We start from the raw sequence: 13,016 nt of genomic DNA on the forward strand, positions 1-13,016 counted from the left end.
AATTCACATTCTCAAGGTCAAATTGCTTTCAGACCACAGTCTTTCAACTGAGATCTCCTCTCTATGAGAGCTCACATGGGCCATCACTCATGGTTAGATTTGACAGCATGTTCAGACAAGGCGCAGCAGCCATGAGGAGATAACTGAGCCACTGACAGTTACTCCAGTAAGCAGATGAGTTGAGCATGGTGTGTGCTGCAACGAGTGGGACAGAGTAGTGAGGGAGTTTTAGGGTTAGGGATGTATAGCGATTTTTAGATATAGGGGACAGGAGGAGAGTTCTATGGTAGGTAGCAATTGAGGAATTTAGGATTAGTGAGTCAGTAGGCAGTTTTGGAGTTAGGGAACAATCATAGAATTAAGTATTAGTGAGTCGGCAGGTAATGTAAAGGTCAGAGAGTGATTAGGGAATTTAGGTTTAGGAAGCACAATTGGAGTGTTAGGGTTAGGGAGCAATCAGACAGTTTAGGTATTGGGAGTAGAAGGTGAGTTTTAGAATTTATAGCAACTGATGAATTTAGGGATATTTTGTTTGAAGGGAGATTTAGGGTTAGGGAGTGATCATGGAATTTAAGTTAATGGAGTGGGTAGTAATTGTCAGGGTTAAGGACTGAGCTTTCAAGCTTGAGTTATGTACCAGATAAGAAGTTTATGGGTAGAGCAAGGGTTCTGGGAGGGCAATATAGTTTACTAGGACAAAGTTGTGAATGGGTTAAGTACTTTATGCAGATTGGACAAGTGGCGAGTAGGGTACTGGTCATTTAGAGCACAAGTAGCCACTACAAGCTTCTAGCATAGAAGCACTTGGTGTAGAGATCTTGCAATCATACCTCACATCCTGCAGGTACTGAAAATGGGTATAAAGGCCCTAGAAAAATAGGTACATTTAGCCAAAAATCTGGGCAAATAGCACATAACAGTACCTACCTGCAGTAAAAATGTAGGATACTACCCAGATACTCAGACACATGTTTAAACAACAGAAAGCAACAAAATGGTGGGAAAATATAAGCACATTGTCAAAGAGACAGCATCATATTGATAGGATTTAATATACTGTATTGCAGCCCTTTGTCACATGAGGTCATTCATTTTTATTGTTCGGCGATGGAGATGTAAGATGTGTGTCCTCTTTCTTTAAATTGTAGGTATCACTAGTATGTGGGTCATTTAGTTTGGTTTTCTCTGTACTAGATAGCTTCAAAAATATGTTTGATGAGGAGGATTCAGAAAATTGTGGAAATTAGTAAGTCAAGCCTGAAAACAGGCACATACCTCCAGAAATAGGTATATTGTTCAGAGTGGTAAATCTGTCCTGAAACAAGATCTTTGGCAGCATGATGAAATCTGTGCCTCTGTAGTTATATTTGAGAAATAGGCTAGTTGTGAGCCAGTACATCATAATGAGCACATTTCAGCAACCATGTTTGAGAAGAGCATGGAATCTGATGACGGTAAACATTTTATATAAAAAAAAAAATACGTTTTTTTAGTAGATGTCTGCAAGTATGATAATGTTCTGGTATATACTTTGCTTTCTAAAAGATAACACCAGTGTCTGCTCCCAGACTGTACATATATAAGCACTGAACACCAACCGATTTCCAGTGAATCCGTTTATTAGAATAATAAAATACACAGGGTAGATGAAAGCACTTAACTCTTGTAACTCTTGTGAAAAGTAACGTATTTTTAGTATTTTATTATTCTAATAAATGGATTCACTGGAAATCGGTTGGTGTTCATTGCTAATATACGTACAGTCTGGGAGCGGACATTGGTGTTATATTGTTATATTGTTGACCGTTGCAGGCAGAATTATTTTCTATTGCTTTCTAAAAGGATGTTAATGGAAGACAGAGAGAAAGAGATATAGAATGAGATTTGAAACTGTGATAAAATACTCAGACTGGTAATTTTGAAGAAATTTCTTCTAACAGCAGAGTAGTCAAATAAATTATTAACTCATTTGTGACCTTATGCACTGAACAGCTTCAGCAGGATGCACTTGTCACTTTCATTTTTATTAAAATATTCTGTATCTTCTAAGGTTCCTGCAAAAAGGTGTCACTATAATGAGGCACACTGGGGTGTGTACACTAACAGTGAAATACTATACCCTGATTGTGCAGGTAAGTGTGCAGGTAAAACCAATGTATATTTTTTTAATCATACTATTAGACCAATAGGCCATGTACAGCCACTTCAGCTACCTGAAGCATCGTATATTTTTGTAGCTATTATTTAACACTTTTGACAATCACTGCTGATCACCAAAATAACAATATATTAGGGAAAGTGAGGGAACATAGCTTTCAATTTCACCTTATTACAAGGAACATTCCTCATTTTGAATATTCCAATCTTCTGCAAACAGAAGAGGTCTGTCATACTTTCAGTGTTCTGCTCCCCCCCCCAGACCTTATGTTTATTGACCCAGTCCCCAGTTACCAATGTCCATACTGGGTATACCAGCTACTCTCCAACCTTCCCAGATGTATGCCATTATTGCTGCAGCCAGTCATGGATCCTGATAGCATCCTGGGGACTGGTCTCATCTGTGCTGTCTTTGGGGGGGGGGGGGTTATGAGCTACTCAATTCCTTTTCCTGCCCTCTATTCCTGTTGATTACATCTGAGGGCATCTCCCCTCTTTGGACCATATCTTCCTATAGGGAGTCTATCAACAAGCTCCATCCACCTTGGATGGGCATGTCTAACCCTTACCTGTCACTCCATCAGTAGCCCAAACCACTAAGTGAACCTAGGTGGTTAGGCTTTGTATTGATTTTTTGGTACTTACGTATTATCACAGCCAGATTTTCACTGTAATAGCGGTTGCTTCCCAATCCTTGAATCTGTTTATGAATGCTGTAAAAATGGAATATACTGTGTTTTCTTTACTACAGCCATTGGTTTTGGTCAGTGTTAGCAATAACAAGTTGAAAAAGTACTGCAGTTTCTTTATGCACTTTACTGCCGCTTATCCCTTATTGCAACTCAAACCAAAGTAGTACTGTCTACTTCTTCTTCCGTGAAAAACAACCCCAGAATAAGTTGTCCACATAATCCACCCTCCCTTTAGAAAAGCATCAGTTGCTGCAACTTAATCATTGAAAGGGTTCTTTCCAACTTGTTAGAAATAAAACGTTTACCAAAAGCATGATTCCTGTTTGTCTTTTCATTCTTAGGATTCGTTCCTCACACTGGAAACATTCCTTTCATTAGTAAGACAGCAGCCATGTGAATTCATGCTTGCATGCTTAATGTACACAAAAAACAAGAAGCAGAATTTTTCATTTATTTGTCATCCTTAAGGTAATCCAAAGTTATCCCTTAGGAGTAACGACTTACAAAAACACTTTATAGTTTTTCTTGCACTTGATGTTCTTCATCTCACATTGCTGCAGTCCTTACACTTGGGTAGTCCGCTGTCCTCGGTCGGCCCGAATATCAAAGTATAAGGCTGACGTCGGTCAAGGCGCATTTGACTGACATCAGGACGTCAGGGTACAAATGCGCATGACCGATGTCATATCCTCAGTCTTTTTTGCCGCATGGTCCGATGCAGAAGCAGCGTTGCAAGTGCCATTCGGCGTTCTGAAATTTTTCGAATTCGGAGTTTCAGACCGAGTCAAAGTTGGCTAAGTACCCTGTTGGGAATATTTTAGTTTTTTCTTGCCTCAGTGGTTTACCGGATGTCAGAAAAAGTGAATAACTGTATTTCTTGTGGGAAACAGATACAGCATAGAGATTATCATACTTTGTGTATTCCTTGTTTAGGGCCTGAGCACGACGTTGTTGGGTGTCGCTCTTGTGCTAGATTCAATAAGCGCACTATAAAGAGAAGGTTAGATTGTGCCAGGTTAGTCTTCGGGAAGCGGTGCAATTATAAAATGCCGTCGGATGCTCCGACGCCCGCTTCTTCGAAGAAGCGCAAGGACAAAGCAGCTAAGCCTAGGCTAGAAGAACCGTCCGTACCGGACGCCGGTTCTTTAGAGGTGTCGGTGGAGCCGGTGGTTCCGCCGGAGGTTTCTTTGGAGTCCCAGGGAGACTTTGTTATTGCAGGATGTGGCCTCTCAGGAGGCAGGTCAGGCTGAAGGGGCTTCTCAGGTTACTGTACTCCCCTCCCTTCCTAGGGTGGTTAGGCCCTCTCCTTCTGTTTCCAAGGCTTCTCCCAGAGGCAGGCCAGGTTTAGCTTCAGTTGGTGTCACTCCTAGTTCTTCAGGAACTGTGCCCAAGAAGCATATGCTTAAAATGGCGGAAGATTTGATTACTTTGATTAGAGGTTCTTTGCCCCCTCCTGAAAAGAGACCTAGGGTGGAACCTGAGCTAGGGAGTTTTGAGCAGGCTTCGGATGTTTCAGAGTCTTCGGCTGAAGACTTGCAGGAGTATTCTCCTTATTCTGATTCTGATGTGGATGATTCTACTCCTTCTGCTTCTCCTCCTGAGGATTTTTCTTTTTCAGAGACTCTTCATTCCATGAGGGAGCATTTTAAGTGGGAAGGTCAGGACTTCTCTGATTCCAGGAAAAGGCTTAGGGAATTTTTGTTTTACCCCAGCATAGGCCTTTGGCTATACCTCCTGTTATGGATGTGGTGGAAGATGTTTTTGCAGAGGCTTCTCTTAATCCTGATTCTTTGCCTCCTGCTCCTGTTAAACCGGATAGGTATTACAGGGTGCCTGAAGCTCATAAGTATCTTTTTAAGAGTCCTAGGGCAGACCCAGAAACTGTTAGTCAGGGGCCTAAAGGTGTTAAGGCTTCTGTTGTCAAAAATCCGGTTCCTCCAGATAAAGAGGCCAGGGCTTTGGATAGATGGGGAAAGAAAGTTTATACTTCTTCCACCCTAGCTATGAGGGCTTTGAATTGCCAGTTTCACATGTTGAAATACCAAAACTATCTCCTTTCACAATATAAGTCTAAGGTAGATGCTCTGGCGGAAGGTATTGAATGTAAAGAGTTACAAGATTTAGTACATGTTTCTGAACAGGTGGGTAAGCATTCTTTGCAATGTGGTTTTGATGCTGTACAGGCCTCGTCTAGGGTGGCTGCCACTGGGTCAGTTCTTCGCAGGCACGCCTGGCTGAGGGATCAGAATTTATCTGACCATGTTAAGACAAGGATTTTAGATGCTCCTTTACAATCTGATGTGTTGTTTGGTTCTCCTGTTGAGGCAGTCTTAAAGAAAATGGAAGACAAGGCTAAGTCTATGCAGACTGTTAAAGATTTTTTGCAGGTTCAGCCTCCAAGTTTAGTAGAAATTGGCCTACCAAGGGGTGGACGTATCCTTCTTATGATTCCCAGTCTAGGGGTAGGTCTAGACGTGGTAGGGGCAGAGCTCAGGGCTCTTTCAGGCCTAGAACAGGGAGTTCACCTGCACAGTCTTCGGGTGAGGGCAGGGGTCAGTCCTTTCGTAAACAGACCCAATGACCTACCTTTTCAGCTGCCAGAGCCTTCTCGTCTGGCAGCACCTTTGGGAGGAAGGTTGGCACTTTTCAAGGAAAATTGGAATTTAATTACCCAAGACAGATGGGTATTGGATATCATACACCACGGTTACAGGTTTTATTTCCATACCTTGCCTCCTTTCAAAGGCATGCCAGACGTTCCTCCTCAGCAAAGAATAGAGGCTCACAAACAAATTTCTCTGTTACTTCAAATAGGGGCCATACAGCCGGTCCCTATGCCAGAAGTGGGCCTAGGATTTTATTCTCGCCTGTTCCTAGTACCAAAGAAAGGGAACACGTGGAGACCAATTTTGGATTTATCTACCCTCAACACTTATCTGGACATTCCCAAGTTCAAAATATTGACGTTACAACAGCTTTTACCTCTGCTGGGCAAAGATCATTGGATGGTAACTTTGGATCTCAAGGAGGCTTACCTTCATGTTCCTATCAGACTGAGTTGCAGGAAGTATCTGCGTTTTCGGGCTGGGACTTCTCATTATCAGTTCTCTGCATTGCCCTTTGGCTTATCTACTGCGCCCAGAGTGTTCACGAAGTTCTGGCTCCAGTGATAGCTTTCCTCAGGCTAAAAGGAATACAGATCTATCCTTATTTGGACGATTGCCTGATTCTGGCTCAAGGAAGGGATGAGCTTCTTCATCATTTGGAATATGTGATAGCAGTGCTAAGATGCCTGGGGTATTCTGTGAACGAAATAAAGTCCAGTCTAGTACCCTCTCAGGACATGTGCTTTCTGGGTGTAAGACTGAATACAGCATCCCAGATGGCCTTTTGACCCCGGACAAACAAAAGAATCTTTCCCTTTACTTTCATCAATTGTCTCATCAGTCCAGGCTGACTGCAAGGACAGTCCTTCAAGCCTTGGGGTTCATGGCATCTTGTATTCTGGTGCTTCCCAATGCCAAACTGCATATGAGGAAGTTACAATGGTATCTCAAAATGTATGGACACAGCACTGCCAGGATCTGGACACTGTCATTCAAATAATACCTTGCATTCAAAAGGAATTGTTGTGGTGGGCTCAGGAATGTCACCTAAACAAGGGACTCTCTGTGACCCGGCCAGAGGCGAGTCAGATTCTAACGACAGATGCCTCAGACAAAGCTTGGGAGCTCATCTGAATGGAAAGTGGATACAAGACAAGTGGCCTGCCAGACTACAACATCTACATATCAACTTGAAGGAGATGTTAGCAGTCCAGTTTGCATTAATAGCTTTCAAGGATTTACTTCTTCCAGGGCAGGTGTTGATTCTAACAGACAACACAACTGTCATGTGGTACATCAACAAGCAAGGGGGAACACATTCTTATCCTCTATGCAGGCAAGCAATGATTTTGTGGGAGACTGCTCTCAGTTTACAGCTAAATCTTCAGGCAAGGTTTCTGCTGGGAGCACAGAACTCCTTAGCAGATGTGTTGAGCAGACGAATTATGGATCCCCACGAGTGGAAATTGGATCCTCATGTATTTCAGAAATTGACAGTGTCATGGGGAACTCCAGACATAGATCTGTTCGCTTCTCCACTAAACCACCAGCTGCCAAAGTTTTGCACGAAAAGGTTTCATCCCACAGCTTGGAAAGTGGATGTTCTTTCTTTCAGTTGGAGCAATCTTCGTGTGTATGCCTTTCCACCTCTGCCGCTCCTCCCAAAGGTACTACTAAAGGCCAGACAGGACAAGCCAAGGATGATTTTGATAGCTCCAGATTGGCCTCGACAGCATTGGTACCCATTACTGAGAAGCCTGGTACGGGAGCCTCCATGGCCTTTGCCTTCGATTCCACACCTGTTGTCTCAGGAGGACAGTCATTTGCTCAATGTCAAGCTTCACTCTCTTCACCTAACAGCCTGGCATATTCTGTTTTGAACCATAGTGGGTCTCAACTTCCACAGCAAGTTTTGAATGTTATTTTGGAAGCTAGAAGGCCTAGTACAAGGAAAGTGTACGCAGATAAATGGAAGAGAATTTTATTTTGGAGTGCAGCAAAGGATTTTGATGTTTCTGAGCCTAATTTAAGTGTGGCTCTTCAATATCTTACTGAGTTACTGGACAAAGGGTTGTCCTTCTCTTCTATTAAGGTTCATGCTGCAGCAATTTCGGCTCACTATGATTGTGACCCACCATTGTTTTCTCATCCTTTGTTCAAGCAATTTCTTAGAGGGCAAAGAATATAAGACCCCAGAGCTCCTACTCCTGCTTGGGATCTCAATTTTGTGTTGGAGAAACTCACTCTACAACCTTTTGAGCCTGCAGCTACTACCGAGTTGAAATATTTATCATGGAAGACTGCTTTTTTGTTGGCCATTACCTCTGCAAGAAGGGTTTCTGAGTTGCAGGCCCTTATGGCGGTTGAGCCTTTCTTAATTTTCCATAAGGATAGGGTATCTTTACGTACTAATCCTTCCTTTATGCCTAAAGTGGTTTCTAGTGTGGCTCTAAACCAAACTATTCATTTGCCTACTTTTTATGCAAATCCCCAAAATAAAGGGGAAAAGATTTTGCACACTTTAGATGTACACAGGCAGTTGCGATATTATTTGGACAGAACTAAAGGGTTCAGGCAGTCTCAGCAGTTATTTGTTTCTTTTGCTTTGAGTTCTCAGGGCAAGCCTGTGTCAAAACAAACTATTTCTAAGTGGATTGGGTTTTGCATTGCTTTCTGTTATTCCCATCATGGCAAGGAGATTCCAGCTGGGATTAGGCCTCATTCCACTAGGGCTACTGCCACTTGACAGCTTTTTTGTGGGGTGTGGCAACTAAGGATATTTTGGAGGCAGCTACTTGGAGTTCAGTGCATACTTTCTCTAGGCATTATCACCTACCACTTTATTCTAAATCTAGGGCTGGTTTTGCCACTGCTATTTTGCAGGGCATTTTGGCAGCTCCTGCTTCCTTATAGTTTGGCCATCCTCCCTTATCTCTGCTTTGGGATTCTACCCAAGTGTAAGGACTGCAGCAATGTGAGATGAAGAACATAGTACAGTTTTGTACCTACCATAAATGTAGATGTTCGAAGATCCACATTGCTGCAGTCCAATTACCTCCCTCCTTCCCCTCTGTAGTTAGAGGTGGTTGTGTGGGTTGGGTTGTCAATATGGTGTATATTGTATATATTGTACATATTTTTAGTGCAAGGGTGGTTGGCTGGTTGTTTGCTGTCTTTTGGTTTTGACCTTTCTTTTTAGGGTCTTCTGACATCTGGGGCAAGAAAAGACTGAGGATATGACGTCGGTCATGCGCATTTGTACCCTGACGTCCTGATGTCAGTCAAATGCGCCTTGACCGATGTCAGCCTTATACTTTGATATTCGGGCCGACCGAGGACAGCGGACTACCCAAGTGTAAGGACTGCAGCAATGTGGATCTTCGAACATCTACATTTATGGTAGGTACAAAACTGTACTTTTCCTTTCTAGTATGCGATTTTCGCAACCGCGAAAATCTGGTTGCGATAATACGTAAGTACCAATTTTTTTTAATAAATAGCCATGGGAAATAATACTGATTCATATTACCTCATCAAAATAACTTTTTATTAAGTATAAAGAAACTGATATTAATAATGTTATGGACCTTCTATTTGAAGGCATTAGTACATGTTCCTGTGCATCTGCCCATTTGTTCCACACAATCATTGATAGTATTTCACATTTTGGAGATGAAAGGTTGACAACTAAGGTAGTTGGTGAAAGAAAGAAAATGGCAGGTTGGGGCTGATCACATTAAATTGATGATTGCTGTAGCTTGGTGGGAGGTGAACATAGTTTCTGAAAGCACCATGTTGACGTTCATTACTGTGATTTGATGTTCTTTCATTTTTTGGTAAAAAATAGATAAGTCAGTCAGCAATGGTAACAATGCACACCGCCCACAGCACAAAACATTAGTATTTATTTTTTATTTAATTTTTATGGCAATAGACATGGGTGTTGGGTGCCCTATAGCAGCAACTGGATGTGTTATGTGTTTTGTTTTCTTCTCAATGAGACATCAGGAGTATAGAGAATGGGGCAAGTGGTGGGTAATGTATAAAAGCAAATGGAAGTTACATGATCACTTGAGAGGGTTAATATCTGTTGAAGAGCAACATGGCCATTACACTTATGGGATTCTTTCACAGGCAAAGATAGTATACCATTTCAGAAGGTATTCATTACAGTGGGTCACTATATACAGGTACGTGTTTGGAATACAGGTATCATATTAAAAAACCCTGATATATGGGTAATTTTATGTAGCTAGTAAATCCAGCTTTTCAGAGGGCTTTTGTTGCTAAAATCTGGCACTATTCTTAGATTTAAACTAAGGCCTATTTGATTTCTACACTAAAAGCCAGGGAAAGTAAATCTCCATAACAAATGTGAACGTAGTTCTAATTTCAAAAAAGTAACATGAAAATCATATAAATTTCACCAGAAAAAAATGGTTGCAAAATACTATGTGTACAATGCCAGGGTTTCAAGCAGCTAAAACTGTATGACCAACATCAGAGGTGTACTGAACTGGAAGCTGTAAGGTAGGAATGGTAGTCTTAGATATGTTTTGTGGTTGACTACATTATTGCTATTAGCTAGAAGCTTTGTAATGAGATCTCAAAGTGTAACAGAGACATAGCCTTTGAAAAGAAATCCTTGTATCTTTAATTATTGCGCCTTTACTGTCAGTCTTATATTTTGCATTTTATTTACTATTACAGTGTTTTCTGTAGAGAATTTCTGTTCAGTATGCTAAGTTCAGTAATGATCTATATAAATTCTTCACTGAATTGTCATTATATCACAAATAAAAGTCAAATTTATTTCTCTCAAAAACAGAATTTTTGTCACTGAAATTATGTTCCTCCTTCACAGCTTAGAGTCATGTACAGTAACATGCATTACAAGAAGATAAAACTATGCATTTTTTTTTACAGCTGCAAAAACCAGCTAAGTGCATTTTACATCTCAGTGTCAAGATATCGCATTCTGAAAATTTTCTTGTAATAGTTTGTACAGTTATAGAGACATGGTCCTTTATTGCTTGGCACCACCGGTCATTATTAAATGATTATTTGGAGTGGATCTGCCATTTATTTCACAAAAATGTATCTTTTACATTTTTCAAGCTATCAAACTCAACATGTTTCAGAACAATATCACATGTGTGTTGTTATTAAACCAGAATTAAATACTATTTTTCCAAAGAAAAGTAATGTCTTGTGTCGTTTTTATATTTTATAGCAAAATGTGCATATTTTATATATATGTTACATAATCTGATAGGCATGCCGTATTTGATTTTCTCTTGCCTGCATTTTGTAAAATTAATTTTTATTTAGTTTTTTTTTTTTTTTTTTGTATTTATGTTTTGTTGACCAGGTTTGTCAAATAAGACTAGTAGCCTATTTTCATGGGAGACCTGAGGTGATATTTATACTATTAGTTATCAGACTGTGAAAAGCTATTAGACTGGGTAAAATTAAATGAAAGTAAGCTTATCAATGGGTCTTCTCTGGAAATTTTATAAAAAATATTTTTTTAACTTCCCATAAAACCCATGATATTTAACTCTTGTAGGGACTGCCAGTATTTACCTAAATGGGCATATAATTCCTTAATGCAGCTAGCTGCTGTGTCTAAGTTCAGGTTGGTGCAATCATAAGAGAATTTCAATATCTCCTTATAAAGTCAGATGAGATTCTAGAGTATTGTGTTTATAATCGCTGAAGTGCAGATTTCCTGTATGAGCTTTTGAAATTTTGAAGGTGATCAGTATAATTCTGTGGTCAGATTTTTCTGAGAAAGGGGATACCAGAAGAATAGTTCATGATGCAGCCATATTCATAATGAAGAGGCCAAGAATATTGTGTTCTCTGGTAGGTTTATTTCCAATCTGTTCCAGGCATGTTTTGTTTATTAAGTCTAAGAAATTCTGGGGATACCTTACATTGGTGGTATAGCTGTTCCAGTTAATTGATGGTAGTTAAACTCACCCAACATAATGGAATTTCTTTTAGAAAAGGAGATCAAGTATGCTGAGGAAGTTGAAGTAATCATCAGGGAGCATGGAGGGTATCCAATGACACGATATGAGTTAATAATTTGTTCAATCTAGGGTGATTGAAGTTCAATCAGTTCTTTCAATCAGTTCTGTTTGTGCCAATCAGAATATACCTGGGGTAATATGGTCCATGACAAATACAGATAAACCGCAACAGTTTCTATTGGGCCTGAAGGCATGATAGGCACAAAACCTGGGTGTGGAAAGATTGTTTACTTTAAATTTCAGCCACATTTTGGTAATTACGCAAATATGAATATTTTCCAAATGTAAGACAGCCTTAAGAATGGATAATTTATTGTTGAAACTTTTGTCATTGAGGTGAACCACTTTAATGTGGTCATATTTTGAATTTTCTGTGTTAGGCATACTGGAATGTCCATTAACTGGACTCTGCCATTAAAAATGAACTATAGAGGCAGCAAAGACTTGCAAAAAGATATGCAGGCCATCCTTACCAAAGCGAATTGAACATTTGAGCATATCATCCCATTCTGGCACAAACTGGTTCGCACATGAATAACACAGACTATTTAGCCAACTGCTGTAATCTAGTCTCTTTCTCCTTTTTTATCTAGGAATAATTTGAGTTGAAAAAAGGATTTCAGTCAGGGCCAGTGACTTGCCTGAATTTTTCACATGCCAGGAAAGATCTGATATGTCTTTCTGCATGTCCCTCAGGGTATTGCATCTTAAGTCACTTACCCTCAAATGGACAACTGCCATGTCATAGTAATATTTGTCAGCTGAAAGAGTCTTTTGTGGAATCTGAGATCCTGGTAACAACTGTCTATAACCCACTCTTTTTCCATTCTTATGAGTGGAGAGTCAGTGTACCTAGCCATTACTAAAACATTTTTTTTTATTATTTTGGCTAGAACTGACAGATTTGTTGCAAATGTTTAGTATGGTGCTCCTAGACATTTAGTACTAGTTCAAGCATGTTCTTCTTCAATAAGGTGTTCCTAGTCCCTGACTAGGGCCTGTGCTTCAAAATATTACTAACCAATATAGCAGTTTTATTTGAGCTTGGAGAGCTTGTTGATGCAGTTCTGCCTTTTCCCTCTCTGATTACAGAAAATAACATAATCAAGTAAGAGAAAAATGCATACCACTATTTGGGAAGAAACATCTTATTATATAATCCTGAAATATTCAAATAAAGTTCAGTTCTGGTGCCTTATTCTTGGATCATTGCTTAAATGTGCATCCAGATCACTAGCTTTTTATAGCTGCATAGTTTATACAGATAGTGATTTATACAGACAGTATGATGCAATTAAATGTTCTTGTCTGTTCAATATGTCATATCATAGGGTGCATGTCAGTTAAGGACTAACTTAACATTTTTGGCCATTACTTTGCTTCATCTAAGCATTTTAAAAATGTGGTCTTTAAAGAAAGGCATTTCATATGTGTAGTATAGAGGTTAGAACTCTAATTGCTTCTCACTTGTCAAACATTTAGAAAACAAAGAAGTCTGTTATGTAAGAGATGCATGATGCATC

This window comes from Protopterus annectens, chromosome 2.part0 (assembly GCF_019279795.1).
Source record: "Protopterus annectens isolate FY-2018-M chromosome 2.part0, PAN1.0, whole genome shotgun sequence".
Lineage (NCBI taxonomy): Eukaryota > Metazoa > Chordata > Ceratodontiformes > Protopteridae > Protopterus > Protopterus annectens.